The 20,040-nt window shown below is 43.0% G+C and overlaps 1 long non-coding RNA gene across 2 annotated transcripts in view; it reads right to left on the bottom strand.

The window, feature by feature from the left end:
• Nucleotides 1–20,040, bottom strand: part of LOC149978250 (uncharacterized) — a 73,203-nt gene that overhangs the window by 52,195 nt on the left and 968 nt on the right. For both annotated transcript variants that reach the window (XR_016486241.1, XR_016486240.1), the window contains exon 2: nucleotides 19,908–19,969. This is a non-coding gene — a long non-coding RNA (uncharacterized LOC149978250). The remainder of the gene's footprint in view (nucleotides 1–19,907; nucleotides 19,970–20,040) is intronic.

The raw sequence follows: 20,040 nt of genomic DNA, 5'->3' as shown, positions 1-20,040 counted from the left end.
TATCTTTGCAGGATGAGCAGCATGTATTCTTCATTTCCACCTCATCTTCATTTCCATTTTGGCCATCCTCCACTGTCCTGGTCATGTATTCCTCCAATCCTGAAATGTTCAGTCTTTTCCACTGTACAGTGAGGCTTCTCAGCTCACACTGCAAATTGTCAACTGTTGCTTGGCTATCAAATCAAAGCAAACATTTGCTGAAGCTCTTGAAGGGCTGTCTGGAAGACCATTGGATGTTATTTGTGAGAAGTTTCTAGGGCCCAGAAGGGTTAGGTCAGCATATAGAGTGCCATGAGACAGAATTCACCTGTGGATACCATCTGTGACTGTATCCATAATTTGATTGTGGACTTGAACTTTATAGGCACTCTACTCTCTGCCTCTGCCAAAGCTTCATCTTGAGCCATCTATCCAGACATGACTTTCTTCTTTCTTGCCCTTTTCCGTGGCAGAGTGGCTTACACCTCCTCCAGTTTTTTGTCCTCATCCTGTTCTTTGATCTTTTTATTTGCAAACTGAACAAATGTGTCTGTAGCTGCCTTAATGGTGTCAAAGTCTCTTGACATACCTTTCAGGGTTTCCTGTGTAGCCACAACCATTTGATGGGCAGACAGGAAGTCCATCCCACTTGTCTGCAGGTATTTGAACAGTGGTGACGTGTTCTGAAATATCCAAAGAAATATTTGAGCTATCAGTATCGTCTTATACCGGAGAAGAGCCTCGGTAAGTCCTCTTTCCTTCACCAGAACAGTTGTCTTCATGTTGACCTGTCCTTGTATGGCTGATAGTGTGAGGAGCACTTCAACATAGAGACCCTGGTCTGGTTTTCCAAAGGATCCAAAGACCTTCTTCAAAGCACTATCCTTAGCCCACCAGCGTGTTTCTCCGATTGGAGACAGGCATCTGTGTTGCGTGTCATGGCTCTTCTTCTCCCACACATCCATCCTTTGGTAGGGTTCACGGAGTAAGACAACAATGTTGTTAAGGAGAGCAAACAGCGACCCACTTGCTAAGACAATTTCAGTTGTGTCGGACAAAACCAGATTAAGGACATGTGCATAGCACCATACAGTGCCTTGCAAAAGTATTAATTCCCCTTGGCATTTTACCTATTTTGTTGCATTACAACCTGTAATTTAAATCGATTTTTTATTTGGATTTCAGTTAATGGACATACACAAAATAGTCCAAACTGGTGAAGTGAAATAAAAATAAAAAAACTTGTTTTAAAAAATGAATAAATAAATTAAAACCTGAAAAGTGGTGTGTATTCCCCCCCATTTCATATGAAGCCCCTAAATAAGATCTGGTGCAACCAATTACCTTCAGAAGTCACATTATTAGTTAAATAAAGTCCACCTGTGTGCAATCTAAGTGTCACATGATCTGTCACATGATCTCCGTATGTATACACCTGTTCTGAAAGGCCCCAGAGTCTGCAACACCACTAAGTAACGGGCACCACCAAGCAAGCGGAACCATGAAGACCAAGGAGCTCTCCAAACAGGTCAGGGACAAAGTTTTGGAGAAGTACAGATCAGGGTTGGGTTCTAAAAAAATATCAGAAACTTTGAACATCCCACGGCGCACCATTAAATCCACTATTAAAAAAATTAAAGCATATGGCACCACAACAAATTTGCCAAGAGAGGGCCGCCCACCAAAACTCACAGACCAGGCAAGGAGGGCATTGATCATAGAAGCAACAAAGGGACCAAAGATAACCCTGAACGAGCTGCAAAGCTCCACAGCGGAGATTGGAGTATCTGTCCATAGGACTACCTTAAGCCGTACACTCCACAGAGCTGGGATTTAAGGAAGAGTGGCCAGAAAAAAGCCATTGCTCAAAGAAAAAAATAAGCAAACACATTTGGTTTTCGACAAAAGGCATGTGGGAGACTCCCCAAACATATGGAAGAAAGTACTCTGATCAGATGAGACTAAAATGCTATGTCTGGCACAAACCCAACAAACACCTCTCATCATCCCGAGAACACCATCCCCCCAGTGAAGCATGGTGGTGGCAGCATCATGCTGTGGGGATGCTTTTCATCGGCAGAGACTGGGACGGATGTTCACCTTCCAGCAGGACAATGACCCTAACCATACTGCTAAAGCAACACTGGAGTGGTTTAAGGGGAAACATTTAAATGTCTTGGAATGGCTTAGTCAAAGCCCAGACCTCAATCCAATTGAGAATATGTGGTATGACATAAAGATCGCTGTACACCAGCGGAACCCATCCAATTTGAAGGAGCTGGAGCAAATCCCAGTGACTAAATGTTCCAAGCTTATAGAGACATACCCCAAGAGACTTGCAGCTGTAATTGCTGCCAAAGATGTCTCTACAAAATATTGGCTTGGGGGGTGGTGAATAGTTATGCATGATTAAGTTCTGTTTTTTGTCTAATTTCTTGTTTGTTTCACAACAAAATATATTTTGCATCTTCAAAGCGGTAGGCTTGTTGTGTAAATCAAATGATACAAACCCCCAAACAATCTATCTTAATTCCAGGATATAGGGCAACAAAATAGAAAAAATACCAAGGGGGCTGAATACTTTCGCAAGCCACTATATATGTACAAACTACCTCGATTAACCTGTAACCCCGCACACTAACTGGGTACCAGTACCCCCTGTATATGGCCTCGTTATTGTTATGTAATCTTATTGTGTTATACAGTATATATTTTTTTTACTTTACTTTATTAGTAAATATTTTCTTTACTCTATTTCAAATCAAAATCAAATCAAATTTTATTAGTCACAAACACATGGTTAGCAGATGTTAATGCGAGTGTAGTGAAATGCTTGTGCTTCTAGTTCTGACAGAGCAGTAATATTTAACAAGTAATCTAACACTTCCCCTACAACTACCTAATACACACAAATCTAAAGAGATTAATGAGAATATGTACATATAAATACATGGATGAACGATGGCCAGCAGCATAGGCAAGGTGCAATAGATGGTATAAAATACAGTATACACATATGATATGAGAAATGTAAGATAAACATTATTAAAGTGCCCTTATTTAAAGTGGCATTGTTTAAAGTGACTCGTGATCCATTTATTAAAGTGGCCAGTGATTGGGTTTCAATGTAGGCAGCAGCCTCTCTGAGTTAGTGATTGCTTTTTAGCAGTCTGATGGCCTTGAGATAGAAGCTGTTTTTCAGTCTCTCGGTCACAGCTTTGATGCACCTATACTGACCTCGCCATCTGGATGGTAGCGGGGTGAACAGGCAGTGGCCCGGATGGTGGTTGTCCTTGAGGATCTTTTCGGCCATCCTGTGACATCGGGTGCTGTAGGTGTCATGGAGGGCAGGTAGTTTGCCCCCGGTGATGCGTTGTGCAGACCACAACACCCTCTGGAGAGCCTTGCGGTTGAGGGCGGTGCAGTTGCCGTACAAGGCTGTGATACAGCCTGACAGGATACACTCGATTGTGCATCTGTAAAAGTTTGTCAGGGTTTTGGGTGACAAGCCACATTTTGCAGCCTCTTGAGGTTGAAGAGGCACTGTTGCGCCTTCTTCACCACACTGTCTGTGTGGGTGGACCATGTGGTGAAGAAGGCACAACAGCATTGAGGTCAAGGGCTTGTAAGTAAGCATTTTATGGTACACCTGTTGTATTTGGCGCATGTGACAAATACAATTTGATTTGATTTGGGATTGTGCAAGAACCTCTGGCAAGAGACAGGTCGGTAATGTCTCCTCACAACCAGTAGGGGGAGACATCTGGCCACTGTTCCTCTACCACTGAAACAACTGAGATCCTTTACAAAATGAAATAAATAATACTTTATCCTCTACACCAGGCCTGGGCAATTATTTTCCACGGAAGAACATATTAGAATATATTTTTTTGCCATCGCGGGTCAGGATCAAATTACATTACTGTGTTGACCAATATATCTCCTGTAAATCACATCCAGATATGCTACTTATTTTACTCTTTTAACATGCACTGAAATGAACCACGTCCATGGTCTCCTTTTGGTAGGTATTTTCATTATTAAACATGCAATGAACTACACGGAGGGAAAAGTACACTGTGCATTCAGCACCACGGACAGAACTCTTGTTAACGGGTATGCACAAAAACACAAGACAGAGAGCGAGAGCTCAACATTACATTTAAACTACTCAATCAGCGTGAGGAGTGAAGTCTCTGATGGACATTGACTATAGCAGTGAAGTCAGGTATAGTTTCTTATGTCGCTATGCTCAGGATTGCTGAGAGGTGAGAGCCAGTAAGAGATTATCTGTGCCTTGACTTGTTAAATTCATCACTCAAAATGTCTGTTCACATACATAGGTTGACCCAAAGAGTACTAACATCTTCTGAGCATGTCTCCTAATCTTTGGAAAGTTTTGTTCATGGAGAGATGCATAGAACCTCGTCAGTGACATTGTTTTGAATAGCTCTCCAATCACTGTATCAGACTGAAGATCGATAAGCTCAAGTTGCAGGTCAGTGCGAGCGTTTTCCACATTGAAGTTGAAAGGAGAGGAATCCAACAGCATGTCATTTTCCAACACTTTGAAATCCTCAGAACGACGAGGAAACTCGCCATTCAAAGCACGCAGCAGCGATGTATACTTCTCCCCGCTGGTCATCTGATAGGGAACAGACTAGTAGTGTCGGAAGGTGGGTGAGATTGTTGGCTTCTACTTAGTGGTCAGGAGGAGTAATTTCCCTTGAAGGCTTTGTGCAAAAAGGCCCTTCCTTGTAGTATTTAATTCAGTTCATTCATGAGGGCCATAAGGGCCATGATGTCCATGATGAAGGAAAAAAAATCAGCCAACCATTCTTAATCTTGCAGTTGAGGGAAATCCACATATTTTCCTTTCATTTGCAAAAAGGCAGGAATCTCTGATTTCAGGTCCCACACCCTTCTAAGCATCTTCCCCAAACTCACCCATGTCACATTTGTGCAGTAGGGGAGATCTGCATGACCCGACTCTTGTCTCTTCCAACAGTGAGACAAACTGCCTATAGATTTGCCTGTAGATTTTGCTCTTATGAAGTTTACCACTTAAGTGACTGCATCCACAACATGGCTCATTTTCAGATCACGTTTACAGAGCACCTCCTGATGAATAATGCAATGCAGGAAAATTATCTGGGTTCAGCTCAGCTACTTGATCTTGTATCCTTTTCAAAAGGCCAACTTTTTTCCTGTCAAGTTTTGGCACCCATTAGTGGTCACATTGGATAACTTTTTAAAACTCAGTCCCAGCTTTGCTTAACCTCCTCCAATAAATCTTTCCCTGTAGTGCTCTTCATTGACTGCACGGAAGCAAGCTCCTCTGTAATTTCAAAGTATACCTCGTAGGACTATCAATAAAACTGTGCCATGTCACGTTCATCACTGCTCTCATCCAGGATCAATGAGAAATATGTAAATCCTTTACCTTGTCTTTCAACTGTTGTTCCACATTCTCTGCGATGTCCTCAACACGCCGTGTCACTGTTCATCTTGAAAGGGAAACATTTTCAAACAACTCTTTCTTGACGGGGCAAAGTATTGCTGCATAGTCAATTAAACATTCTTTAATGAATTCGCCCTCAGCGAATGGTTGCTATGTTTAGCAATTCTGTGGGACAGTACATACCTAGCTCTCGCAATTCCGTCATTTGCTTAATGCAGTTTTGTGAAAAGTCCTTGCTGCTTTTGCAACTGAGAAAGCAACTCCTTCGATGCACCTGCCCTCTGCTCAAAGACAGCAATGGTCTATTTGCACACAAAGCACACAGCTTTCCCTGATACCTTAATAAATAAATATTTTAATGTCCACTCTTGCTGGAACACCCTGCATTCATTGTATACTTTCCTTTTCTTTGAAATCTTTGAAAAACTCATTTTTTTTGTGCAATTTCTAGCGAGCTACTATTTATAACTGTGACGTGGGTGTCAGCCTGTCAGTCAATGCCTGTCCTCGTGCAGTTGTTATTTAAACGTGCCTTCAAAATAAATGCCCCACAAGCGGTGGGAGTTATATCATTACACAAAGGCGAGTATTCATTAGCCTTTTAATTTGAATAACAAATACAGTACGTTTTTCAGAACTTTACTATCGCAAATTCTTTATGTGATCTGAGCATGATTCCTCCGGCCTTATAGAATCAGGTTGCGGGCCGCATACAGCCCCGGGTCGGCCTTTGCCCTGCTCTACACAGTGCTACCAGATTACTTAAAGACATTAAGAGGAAAAGCCAGATCTATTTGCCACTGAAATGTGTTTGGGTCAGAAGTTTACATTCACTCAATTAGTATTTGGTAGCATTGCCTTTAAATTGTTTAACTTGGGTCAAACATTTCAGGTAGCCTTCCACAAGCTTCCCACAATAAGTTGCGTGAATTTTGACCCATTTCTCTTGACAGAGCGGGTGTAACTGATTCAGGTGTGTAGGCCTCAATGCTCGCACACACTTTCAGTTCTGCCAACACATTTTCTATAGGATTGAAGTCGGGGCTTTGTGATGGCCACTCCAAAACCTTGACTTTGTTGTACTTAAGCCATTTTGTCACAACTTTGGAAGTATGCTTGGGGTCATTGTCCATTTGGAAGACCTTTTTGCGACCAAGCTTTCACTTGACTGATGTCTTGAGATGTTGCTTCAATATATCCACATAATTTTCCTGCCTCATGATGCCAACTATTTTGTGAAGTGCACCAGTTCCCCCTGCAGCAAAGCACCCCAACAACATGATGCTGTCACCCCCGTGCTTCACGGTTGCGATGGTGTTCTTAGGCTTGCAAGCCTCCCCATTTTTCCTCCAAACATAACAATGGTCATTATGGCCAAACATTTCTATTTTTGTTTCATCAGACCAGAGGACATTTCTCCAAAAAGTACGATATTTGCCCCCATGTGCAGTTGCAAATCGTAGCCTGGCTTTTTTATGGTGGTTTTGGAGCAGTGGCTTCTTCCTTGCTGAGCGGCGTTTCAGGTTATGTCGATATAGGACTCGTTTTACTGTGGATATAGATACGTTTGTACCTGTTTCCTCCAGCATCTTCACAAGGTCCACTGGAATTGTGATACAATGAATAATAAGTTAAATGTTCTGTCTGTTAACAATTGTTGCAAACATGACTTGTCTAAACTATCATTTCTTAACAATAAATTGTGGTGTGGTTGAAAAACGAGTTTTATTGACTCCAACCTAAGTGCATAGAAACTTAAGACTTTAACTGTAAGTCTACATGTATATCTACATAGCTCTACGATCAAAATCATTTGAAAAATGGCTACTTCCAAGTACATACAGCTCATCCGGGAAAGAATCACATTTAATTTTAAGTTACAGCCTTATTCTAAAATGGATTAAATAGTTTTTTTTTTACAATTTTTGCATATTTATAAAAAAGAAACAACTGACATATCACATTTACATAAGTATTCAGACCCTTTAGTCAGTACTTTCTTGAAGCACCTTTGGCAGAGATTACAGCCATGAGTCTCTTGGGTATAATGCTACAAACTTGGCACCTGTATTTGGGAAGTTTCTCCCATTCTCCTCTGAAGATCCTCTCAAGCTCGGTCAGGTTGGATGGAGAGCGTCGCTGCACAGCTATTTTCAGGTCTCTCCAGAGATGTTAGATCGGGTTCAAATAAAATAAAATAAAAAGTTATTTGTCACGTGCTGAATACAACAGGAATACAACATTCACCTTAACGTGAAATGCTTACTTAAAAGCCCTTAACCAACAATACTGTTCAATAAATAGAGTTAAGAAAATATTTATTTATTAAATAAACTGAAGTAAAAAATAAAATAAAAAGTAACACAATAAAATAACAATACAGAGGCTATATGCAGGGGGTACCGATGGGGGGGTCAATGTAAATAGAGTTTTTGACAATTTTTTGAGCTTCCTCTGAGACACCCTAGTATACAGGTCCTGGAAGGCAGGAAGCTTGGCCCCAGTAATGTTCTGGGCCATGCGCACTACCCTCTGTAGCGCCTGAAGGTCGGTGATGCAACAGATCAGGATGCTATCGATGGTGCAGCTATAGAACATTTTGAGAATCTGGGGATCCATGCCAAATCCCTTCAGTCTCCTGAGGGGGGAAAGGTGCTGTTGTGCCCTCTTCACGACTGTCTTGGTGTGTTTGGACCATGATAGTTTGTTGGTGATGTGGACACCAAGGATCCTGAAACTCTCGACCCGCTCCACTACAGCTCCGTCGATGTGAATGGGGGCGTGTGCGTTCCTCCTTTTCCTGTAGTCCGTGATCAGCTCCTTTGTCTTGCTCAGGGAGAGGTTGTTGTCCTGGTACCACACTGCCAGGTCTCTGATGTCCTCCTTATAGGCTCTCTCATTGTTGTCGGTGATCAGGCCTACCACTGTTGTGTCATCAGCAAACTTAAAGATTTTGTTGGAGTCGTGCTTGGCCATGCAGTCGTGGGTGAACAGAAAGTACAGGAGGGGACTAAGCACACACCCCTGAGGTGCCCCCTTGTTGAGGATCAGCGTTGCAGATGTTTTATTGCATACCCTTACCACCTGGAGACGGACCGTCAGGAAGTTTAGGATCCAGTTGTAGAGGGAGGTGTTTAGTCCCAGGGTCCTTAGCTTAGACCCTCTCTGCCCATTCATCGCCATTTACCCATTGTTGTCTTAGCTCTCCCAATCAACACCTGTGATTGCTTTATGCCTCTCTCTAATGTCAATATGCTTTGTATACTGTTGTTTAGGGTAGCTCTCATTCTTTTATTTTACTACGGAGCCCCTAGTCCCGCTCAACATGCCTTAGATAGCTCCTTTGTCAAAACCCCACACATGCGGAGACCTCACCTAGCCGTACCCTCATCCTACTCCTCTTCTGTTCCTCTGGTGATGTAGAGGTTAACCCAGGCCCTGTGTGTCCCCAGGCACTTTCATTTGTTGACTTCTGTAACCGTAAAAGCCTTGGGATCATGCATGTTAACATCAGAAGCCTCCTCCCTAAGTTTGCTTTATTCACTGCTTTAGCACAATCTGCCAACCCTGATGTCCTAGTCATGTCTAATCCTAATCCTGGTTTAGGAAGGCCACCAAAAATCCTGAAATTTCGATCCCCAACATTTTCCTTCAAGATAGAACTGCTAAAGGGGGCGGAGTTGCAATCTACTGCAGAGATAGCCTGTAGAGTTCTGTCATACAATCCAGGTCTATGCCAAAACAGTTTGAGCTTCTACTTTTCATAATCCATCTCTCCAGAAATAAGTCTCTCACTGTTGCCGCTTGTTATAGACCCCCTCAGCTCCTAGCTGTGCCCTGGACACCATATGTGAATTGATTGCCTACCATCTATCGTCAGAGTTCGTACTGTTAGGGGACCTAACCTGGGATATGCATAACACCCCGGCCGTACTACAATCTAAGATAGATGCCTTCAATCTCACACAAATTATCAAGGAACCTACCAGGTACAACCCTAAATCTGTAAACATGGGCACCCTCATAGATATCATCCTGACCAACTTTCCCTCTAAATACACCTCTGCTGTTTTCAACCAGGATCTCAGCGATCACTGCCTGCATCTGTTATGGGTCTGCGGTAAAATGACCACCCCTCATCACTATCAAACGCTTCCTAGAATACTGAAGCGAGCAGGCCCTTCTAATCGACCTGGCCCGGGTATCCAGGAAGGATATTGACCTCATCCCGTCTGTAGAGGATGCCTGGATGTTCTTTAAAAGTGCTTTCCTCACCATCTTAAATAAGCATGTCCCTTTCAAAAAACTTAGAATTAAGAATAGATATAGCCCTTGATTCACTGCCATTGACCAGCATAAAAACATCCTGTGGCATACTGCACTAGCATGGAATAGTCCCCGCGATATGCAACTTTTCAGGAAAGTCAGGAACCAATATACACAGTCAGTTAGGAAAGCAAAGGCTAGCTTTTTAAAACAGAAATTTGCATCCTGCAGAACTAATTCCAAAAAGTTTTGGGACACTGTAAAGTCCATGGAGAATAAGAGCACCTCCTCCCAGCTGCCCACTGCACTGAGGCTAGGAAACACTGTCACTACCGATAAATCACCCCCCCCACAGCAACTATCCCGAGCCCCCCCTCCTGCTTCTCCTTTACCCAAATCCAAACAGCTGATGTTCTGAAAGAGCTGCAAAATCTGGATCCATACAAATCAGCGTGGCTAGACAATCTGGACCCTCTATTCCTAAAATTATTCTCTGCCATTGCTGCAACCCCTATTACTAGTCTGTTCAACCTCTCTTTTGTATCGTCTGCGATTCCTAAAGATTGGAAAGCGGCCGCGGTCATCCCCCTCTTCAAAGGGGGAGACACTCTAGACCCAAACTGTTACAGACCTATATCAATCCTGCCCTGCCTTTCTAAAAATCTTCGAAAGCTAAGTAAACAAACAGATCACCGACCATTTCGAATCCCACCGTACCTTCTCCGCTATGCAATCCGGTTTTCGAGCTGGTCACGGGTGCACCTCAGCCACGCTCAAGGTCCTAAACGATATCATAACCGCCATCGATAAAAGACAGTACTGTGCAGCCGTCTTCATCGACCAGGCTAAGGCTTTCGACTTTCGACAATCACCGTATTCTTATCGGCAGACTCAACAGCCTTGGTTTCTCTATTGTCTGCCTCGCCTGGTTCACTAACTACTTCTCAGATAGAGTTCAGTGTGTCATATCGGAGGGCCTGTTGTCCGGACCTCTGGCAGTCTCTATGGGGGTGCCACAGGGTTCAATTCTCAGGCCGACTCTTTTCTCTGTATATATCAATAATGTTGCTCTTGCTGCAGGTGATTCTTTGATCCACCTCTACGCAGACGACATCATTCTGTATACATCTGTCCCTTCTTTGGACACTGTGTTAACAAACCTCCAAACAAGCTTCAATACCATACAACACTCCTTCCAAGGCCTCCAACTTCTTTTAACCTCTCTGGGATATTCGGGAAGCAAGCGTCCCACCTCAACAACTGCCAGTGAAAGTGCAGGGCGCCAAATTCAACAAAAATCCCATAATTAAAATTCCTCAAACATACAAGTATTTCACACCATTTTAAAGATAAACTTGTTGTAAATGCAGCCACAGTGTCCGATTTCAAAAAGGCTTTACGACGTAAAGCGGACATAAATCTTCCTAGAAAATGTTCCTATTCATGAAAATCACAAATGAAATATATTGAGACACAGCTTAGCCTTTTGTTAATCACACTGTCATCTCAGATTTTCAAAATATGCTTTACAGCCAACGCTAGCCAAGCATTTCTGTAAGTTTATCATGGCATAATGCTATGCTAGGCTCTGCTACCAGCAGGCAACATTTTCCCGAAAATAAGAAAAGCAATCAAATTAAATAATTTACCTTTGAAGAACTTAGGATGTTTTAACTCAGGAGACTCGCAGTTAGATAGCAGATGTTCCTTTTTTCCAAAATATTATTTTTGTAAGCGAAATAGCTCCGTTTGTTCTTCACGTTTGGCTGAGAAATCAACCGGAAAATGCAGTCACTAAAACAACAAACTTTTTTCCAAATTAGCTCCATAATATCGACAGAAACATGGCAAACGTTGTTTAGAATCAATCCTCAAGGTGTTTTTCACATATCTATTCGATAAAATATCCACCGGGACAATTGGTTTCTCATAAGAAGCGAATGGAAAAATGGCTACTTGTGTACTTTACGCAAGATTTTCTGCGGGAGCCATCATGTGACCACTTGCTCAATGTGGTCCCTTACGGCTGGCTATTCTTCAACATAAATGCGTAAAAAGACGTCACAATGCTGTAGACACCTTGGGGAATACGTAGAAAGCGTAAGCTCATTCGTAGCTCATTCACAGCCATATAAGGAGTCATTGGCATGCAGGGCTTTCAAAAAATGGGGCACTTCCTGGTGGATTTTTATCTGGGTTTCACATGTAACATCAGTTCTGTTGCACTCACAGACAATATCTTCGCAGTTTTGGAAACGTCAGAGTGTTTTCTATCCAAAGCTGTCAATTATATGCATATTCTAGCATCTTGTCCTGACAAAATATCCCGTTTAAAACGGGAACGTTTTTTATCCAAAAATGAAAATACTGCCCCCTAGTTATAAAAGGTTATCTAGTGGAAGCCTTAGGGAGTGCAATATGACCCCATAGACACTGTATATTCTATAGGCAATGGCTTGAAAAACTACAAACCTCAGATTTCCCACTTCCGGGTTGGATTTTTCTCACGTTTTTGCCTGCCATATGAGTTCTGTTATACTCACAGACATCATTCAAACCGTTTTAGAAACTTCAGAGTGTTTTCTATCCAAATCTACTAATTATATGCAAATTCTAGCTTTTAGGACTGAGTAGCAGTAAACCCAGTTTACCTCGGGCACATTTTATCCAAGCTACTCAATACTGCCCCCCAGTCCCAAAGCAGTTAAACGCTAGTAAAACTAAATGCATGCTCTTCAACTGATCGCTGCCCACACCCGCCCGCCGGACTAGCATCACTACTCTGGACGGTTCTGACTTAGAATATGTGGACAACTATAAATACCTAGGTGTCTGGCTAGACTGTAAACTCTCTTTCCAGACTCATAATTAGCATCTCCAATCCAAAATTTAATTTAGAATCGGCTTCCTAATTCACAACAAAGCCTCCTTCATTCATGCTGCCAAACATACCCTCGTAAAACTGACTATCCTACCGATCCTTGACTTTGGCGATGTCATTTACAAAATAGACTCCAACACTCTACTCAGTAAATTAAATTTTTTTACTAAACATATTACATTTTCATGAAATCACAAGTGCAATATAGCAAAACACAGCTTAGCTTGTTGCTAATCCACCTGGTGTGTCAGATTTCAATAAAGCTTTTCGGCGAAAGCATAACAAGCGTTTATGTAAGAACATCTCTCTCAGTAGACAAAATATTACAAACAGCTAGCAGCCAAGTAGATTGGTCACGAAAGTCAGAAAAGCAATAAATTAAATCCCTTACCTTTGATGATCTTCGGATGTTTGCACTTACGAGACTCCCAGTTACACAATAAATGTTCCTTTTGTTCCATAAAGGTTATTTTTATTTCCAAAATACCTCCATTTGTTTGGCGCGTTATGTTCAGAAATCCACAGGCTCAAGCTGTTACGACATAGCAGACGAAAATTTCAAAAAGTATCCGTAAAGTGCGTAGAAATATGTCAATTTTTTTAATAATCAATCCTCAGGATGTTTTTACAATATAAAATCGATAATATATCAACCGGAATGTAGCTTCTTCCATAGGAGAGAGAGAGAAAATGGCTGTTGCGCATGAAAAACTCTGCTGGCACCCAGCCATCCACTGACACGATGGGTTCTTCCTCGCTCATTTTTCAAAATAAAAGCCTGAAACTATGTCTAAAGACTGTTCACATCTTGAGGAAGCCATAGGAAAAGGAATCTGGTTGATATCCCTTTAAATGGAAGCAAGGCATCCAATGGAACAGAGAGCTTTCAGGAAAAACAGCTTTCAGGTTTTCGCCTGCAATATCAGTTCTGTTATACTCACAGACAATATTTTGACAGTTTTGGAATCTTTAGAGTGTTTTCTATATGCATATTCTGGTTTCTGGGCCTAGGAAATAGGCCATTTCAAATAGGTACGTTGTTTTAGCCAAAAATTAAAATATACTACCCACCACTGCGACCTGTATGCTCTCATTAGCTGGTCCTCGCTACATATTCGTCACCAAACCCACTGGGTCCAGGGCATATATAAGTCTTTGCTAGGTAAAGCTCCGCCTTATCTCAGCTCACTGGTCACCATAGCAACACCCACCTGTAGCACTCACTCCAGCAGGTATATTTCACTGGTCATCCCCAAAGCAAACATCTCCTTTGGCTGCCTTTCCTTCCAGTTCTCTACTGCCAATGACTGGAACGAATTGCAAAAATCCCTGAAGTTGGAGACTTATATCTCCCTCACTAACTTTAAGCATCAGCTGTCAGAGCAGTTTACTGATCGCTGCAGCTGTACACAGCCCATCAGTAAATAGCTCATCCAACTACCTACCTCATCCCCATATTTGTTTTTGTTTTTCTGCTCTTTTGTACACCAGTATTTCTACTTGCACATCCTCATCTGCACATCTATCACTCCTGTGTTAATTGCTCAATTGTAATTACTTTGCCGCTATATGGACTATTTATTGCCTTACCTCTTTACCTTATTTGCACACACTGTATACATATATTTCTATTGTGTTATTGACTGTATGTTTGTTTATCACATGTGTAACTCTGTGGTGTTTTTTTTGTTTCACTGCTTTGCTTTATCTTGGCCAGGTCACGGTTGTAAATGAACTTGTTCTCAACTGGCCAACCTGGTTAAATAAAGGTGAAATAAATCAAATCAAATAGTGATAAGCTTTGTGGGCACTATGGTGTTGAATGCTGAGCTGTAGTCAATGAACAGCATTCTCACATAGGTGTTCCTTTTGTCCAGGTGGGAAAGGGCAGTGTGGAGTGCAATTGAGATTGCGTCATCTGTGGATCTGTATGCAATTATGGAGGCGGTCTAGGGTTTTTGGGATTATGGTGTTGATGTGAGCCATGAACACTCTTTCAAAGCACTTCATGGCTACCGATATCAATGCTATGGGGCGGTAGTCATTTAGGCAGGTTATCTTTTGCTTTCTTGGGCACAGGGACTATGGTGGTCTGCTTGAAACATGTAGCTATTACAGACTAGGTCAGGCAGAGGTTGAAAATAACAGTGAAGAAATTTGTACACGTCCTGGTAATCCGTCTGGCCTGGCGGCCTTGTGAATGTTGACTTGTTTAAAGATTTTGTTCACATCGGCTACCGAGAGCGTTATCACACAGTCATCCAGAAAAACTAGTGCTCTTGTGTATGCTTCAGTGTTGCTTGCCTTGAAGTGAGCATAAAAGGCATTTAGTTTATCTGGTAGGCTTGCATCACTGGGCAGCTTGCGTATGGGTTTCCCTTTGTAGTCCGTAATAGTTTTCATGCCCTGCCATATCAGACGAGCATCAGAGCCGGTGTAGTAGGATTCAATCTTAGTCCAGTATTGACGCTTTGCCTGTTTGATGGTTTGTCTGAGGCCATAGCGGGATTTCTTATAAGAGGACAGATTAGTGTCCCGCTCCTTGAAAGCGGCAGCTCTAGCCTTTAGTTCGGTGCGGATGTTGCCTGTAATCCATGGCTTTTGTTTCAGATATGTATATTCGGTCGTCGATTCACTTCAAATCAAATCAAATCAAATCTAATTTTATTTGTCATATACACATGGTTAGCAGATGTTAGTGCGAGTGTAGCGAAATGCTTGTGCTTCTAGTTCCGACAATGCAGTAATAACCAACAAGTAATCTAGCTAACAATTCCAAAACTACTACCTTATAGACACAAGTGTAAGGGGATAAAGAATATGTACATAAAGATATATGAATGAGTGATGGTACAGAGCGGCATAGGCAAGATACAGTGGATGGTATTGAGTGCAGTATATACATATGAGATGAGTATGTAAACAAAGTGGCATAGTTAAAGTGGCTAGTGATACATGTATTACATAAGGATGCAGTAGATGATATAGAGTACAGTATATACATATACATATGAGATGAGTAATGTAGGGAACATTATATTAGGTAGCATTGTTTAAAGTGGCTAGTGATATATTTTACATAATTTCCCATCAATTCCCATTATTAAAGTGGCTGGAGTTGAGTCAGTGTGTTGGCAGCAGCCACTCAATGTTAGTGGTGGCTGTTTAACAGTCTGATGGCCTTGAGATAGAAGCTGTTTTTCAGTCTCTCGGTCCCAGCTTTGATGCACCTGTACTGACCTCGCCTTCTGGATGATAGCGGGGTGAACAGGCAGTGGCTCGGGTGGTTGCTGTCCTTGATGATCTTTATGGCCTTCCTGTGACATCGGGTGGTGTAGGTGTCCTGGAGGGCAGGTAGTTTGCCCCCGGTGATGCGTTGTGCAGACCTCACTACCCTCTGGAGAGCCTTACGGTTGTGGGCGGAGCAGTTGCCGTACCAGGCGGTGATACAGCCCAACAGGATGCTCTCGATTGTGCATCTGTAGAAGTTTGTGAGTGCTTTTGGTGATAAGCCGAATTTCTTCAGCCTCCTGAGGTTGAAGAGGCGCTGCTGCGCCTTCTTCACGATGCTGTCTGTGTGGGTGGACCAATTCAGTTTGTCTGTGATGTGTACGCCGAGGAACATAAAACTTACTACCCTCTCCACTACTGTTCCATCGATGTGGATAGGGGGGTGTTCCCTCTGCTGTTTCCTGAAGTCCACAATCATTTCCTTAGTTTTGTTGACGTTGAGTGTGAGGTTATTTTCCTGACACCACACTCCGAGGGCCCTCACCTCCTCCCTGTAGGCCGTCTCGTCGTTGTTGGTAATCAAGCCTACCACTGTTGTGTCGTCCGCAAACTTGATGATTGAGTTGGAGGCGTGCGTGGCCACGCAGTCGTGGGTGAACAGGGAGTACAGGAGAGGGCTCAGAACGCACCCTTGTGGGGCCCCAGTGTTGAGGATCAGCGGGGTGGAGATGTTGTTCCCTACCCTCACCACCTGGGGGCGGCCCGTCAGGAAGTCCAGTACCCAGTTGCACAGGGCGGGGTCGAGACCCAGGGTCTCGAGCTTGATGACGAGCTTCGAGGGTACTATGGTGTTAAATGCCGAGCTGTAGTCGATGAACAGCATTCTCACATAGGTATTCCTCTTGTCCAGATGGGTTAGGGCAGTGTGCAGTGTGGTTGAGATTGCATCGTCTGTGGACCTATATGGGCGGTAAGCAAATTGGAGTGGGTCTACGGTGTCAGGTAGGGTGGAGGTGATATGGCCCTTGACGGGCTAAAAAGTTATTTAGTCTGCCTGGGAGCAAGACATCCTGGTCCGTGACGGTGCTGGTTCTCTTTTTGTAATCCGTGATTGACTGTAGACCCTGCCACATACCTCTTGTGTCTGAGCCGTTGAATTGAGATTCTACTTTGTCTCTATACTGACGCTTAGCTTGTTTGATTGCCTTGCGGAGGGAATAGTTACACTGTTTGTATTCGGTCATGTTTCCATTCACCTTGCCCTGATTAAAAGCAGTGGTTCGCGCTTTCAGTTTCACGCGAATGCTGCCATCAATCCACGGTTTCTGGTTTGGGAATGTTTTAATCGTTGCTATGGGAACGACATCTTCAACGCACGTTCTAATGAACTCGCACACCGAATCAGCGTATTCGTCAATGTTGTCGTCTGACGCAATACAGAACATATCCCAGTCCACGTGATGGAAGCAGTCTTGGAGTGTGGAATCAGATTGGTTGGACCAGCGTTGAACAGACCTCAGCGCGGGAGCTTCTTGTTTAGTTTCTGTCTGTAGGCAGGGATCAACAAAATGGAGTCGTGGTCAGCTTTTCCGAAAGGACGGCGGGGCAGGGCCTTATATGCGTCGCGGAAGTTGGAATAGCAATGATCCAAGGTTTTTCCCGCCCTGGTTGCGCAATCGATATGCTGATAAAATTTAGGGAGTCTTGTTTTCAGATTAGCCTTGTTAAAATCCCCAGCTACAATGAATGCAGCTTCCGGATATATGGATTCCAGTTTGCAAAGAGTCAAATAAAGTTTGTTCAGAGCCATCGATGTGTCTGCTTGGGGGAGAATATTCACGGCTGTGATTATAATCGAAGAGAATTCCCTTGGTAGATAATGCGGTCTACATTTGACTGCGAGGAATCAGGTGAACAGAAGGACTTGAGTTCCTGTATGTTGTTTTGGCCACACCACGTCACGTTAACCATAAAAAAAAACTTATTGATGAAGCCGGTGACTGAGGTAGTGTACTCCTCAATGCCATTGGATGAATCCCGGAACATATTCTAGGCTGTGCTAGCAAAACAGTCCTGTAGCGTTGCATACGTGTTATCTGACCTCTTCTGTATTGAGCTAGTCACTGGTACTTCCTGCTTTAGTTTTTGCTTGCAAGCAGGAATCAGGAGGATAAAATGATGTTCAGATTTGCCTAATGGAGGGGGAGGGACAGCTTTGTATGCGTCTCTGTGTGTGGAGTAAAGGTGGTCTAGAGTTTTTTTCCCCCTATGGTAGCACGTGACATGCTGGTAGAAATTAGTGAAACAGATTTAAGTATGCCTGCATTAAAGTCCCCGGCCACTAGGAGCACCGCTTCTGGTTGAACGTTTTCTTGTTTGCTTATGTTCTTATACAGCTCGTTGAGTGCTGTCTTAGTGTCAGCATCGATTTGTTGTATAGATAGACGGCAACGAAAAACATAGATGAAAACTCCTGAGTGGCGCAGTCGTCTAAGGCACTGCATCTCAGTGCAAGAGGCGTCACTACAGCCCCTGGTTCAAATACAGTCTGTATCACACCTGCCCGTGATTGGGAGTCCCGTCCCATAGGGCGGTGGGTTTTTCCGAGGTAGGACGTCGTTGTAAATAAGAATTTTTGGCTTGGCTTATCATGAGGTATTCTACCTCACAACCTCCTTAATATTAGACATCATGCACCAGCTGCTATTGACAAATAGACACACACCACCACCCCTCTTCTTACCAGATGTAGCTGTGTTGTCTCCATGGAGTCGACAGAAAGGGGATGTTGTATAGCACACTGTATTACTTATACAACTAATATAAGGACAGGACATGAGACAGGAGTAGAAATGAACGTGGGCATTGTTTAATGTGTTTCACAGGAAGAACACTCCAAGCATTTCAACATAGGTAAGCAAGGGGGGGTTACAGGTGCCCTAAAGGGACACAACTAGAATATCAATACACAACATATTCCTCTCCCTTTACTTTTGATGACTCAAAAGGAAAAAGGCAATTTTCACTGTTTTGCCTAATGTTTTCTTTTTAACATAAGTTCTCAATGTAAATAAATGTACTTTTCAGAATAACCTTTTCTAAACTAGGGAAAGAGGGTAGACTGCCTCAGTTCCAAGACTTAACCCTGGTGTGTATTCTGCCCCATTGTCTGAGGTTAGTCTGAACTAAATAGTAAACCTGTCAGGGGGCCGTCTTTCTCTTGCAGGGTAATGACGACGTACAAGTGAGTCTACAGTCACATTGTTTCTGAGTCTGAGTGGTGATGGTGTATGCCCAAACTGGGGTGCAACAGTACCCTGAGTAGGCCCTCTGGCTGGTTTAGGTGAGTCTGGAGCACTTTCCACATTTGTAGGTTGCTGCAATGGATGATCAGGTGATGGCTCGTAGTCATGGTAGGTCTCCAGTAGCTGATCTTGGTTTGTCAATTGACAGAAGTCATCTCTGAGGTTGGTTCCTGGCAACAGTTGATCCATGTGTCTCCTCCAGATGTTTTCCAGTGTGTCTACTGTGTAGGACACAGGCCCTGTTTGTGCAACCACTGTGGCTGGTATCCACTTTGGACCTTTGCAGTAGTTTCGAGCAAGAACTCTCTCTCCAGCTATGAAGCTTCTGTCTCTTACTTTGCTCTGTCTCTCCACCTGTGCTCTCTGTTGTGTCTGTACAACTGTACAAAGTCTCAGGAGGTCGAGTCGCGTGCGAAGCTGTCTTTTCATCATGGCTGACGCGGGTGCCACTTTGGTTGTAGCGTGGGGAGTGTTTCTGTAGGTTAACCTTTCTGATCTCCCCATCCCGGATCCGGGATCGTGAATACAGACTCAAGCTCATTACCATAACGCAACGTTAACTATTCATGAAAATCGCAAATGAAATGAAATAAATATGCTAGCTCTCAAGCTTAGCCTTTTGTTAACAACACTGTCATCTCAGATTTTCAAAATATGCTTCTCAACCATTGCAAAACAAGCATTTGTGTAACAGTACTGATGGCTAACGTAGCATTTAGCATTAGCATTCAGCTGGCAACATTTACACAAAAAAACAGAAAAGCATTCAAATAAAATCATTTACCTTTGAAGAACTTCAGATGTTTTCAATGAGGAGACTCTCAGATAGCAAATGTTCAGTTTTTCCTGAAAGATTATTTGTTTAGGACAAATCGCTCCGTTTTCTGCGTCACGTTTAGCTATGAAAAAACCCCTGT

Source organism: Oncorhynchus mykiss, chromosome 14 (genome assembly GCF_057628025.1).
Source record: "Oncorhynchus mykiss isolate SJ-2025 chromosome 14, ASM5762802v1, whole genome shotgun sequence".
NCBI classification, from domain to species: domain Eukaryota; kingdom Metazoa; phylum Chordata; class Actinopteri; order Salmoniformes; family Salmonidae; genus Oncorhynchus; species Oncorhynchus mykiss.
This window is presented reverse-complemented; position numbering and strand designations above follow the sequence as displayed.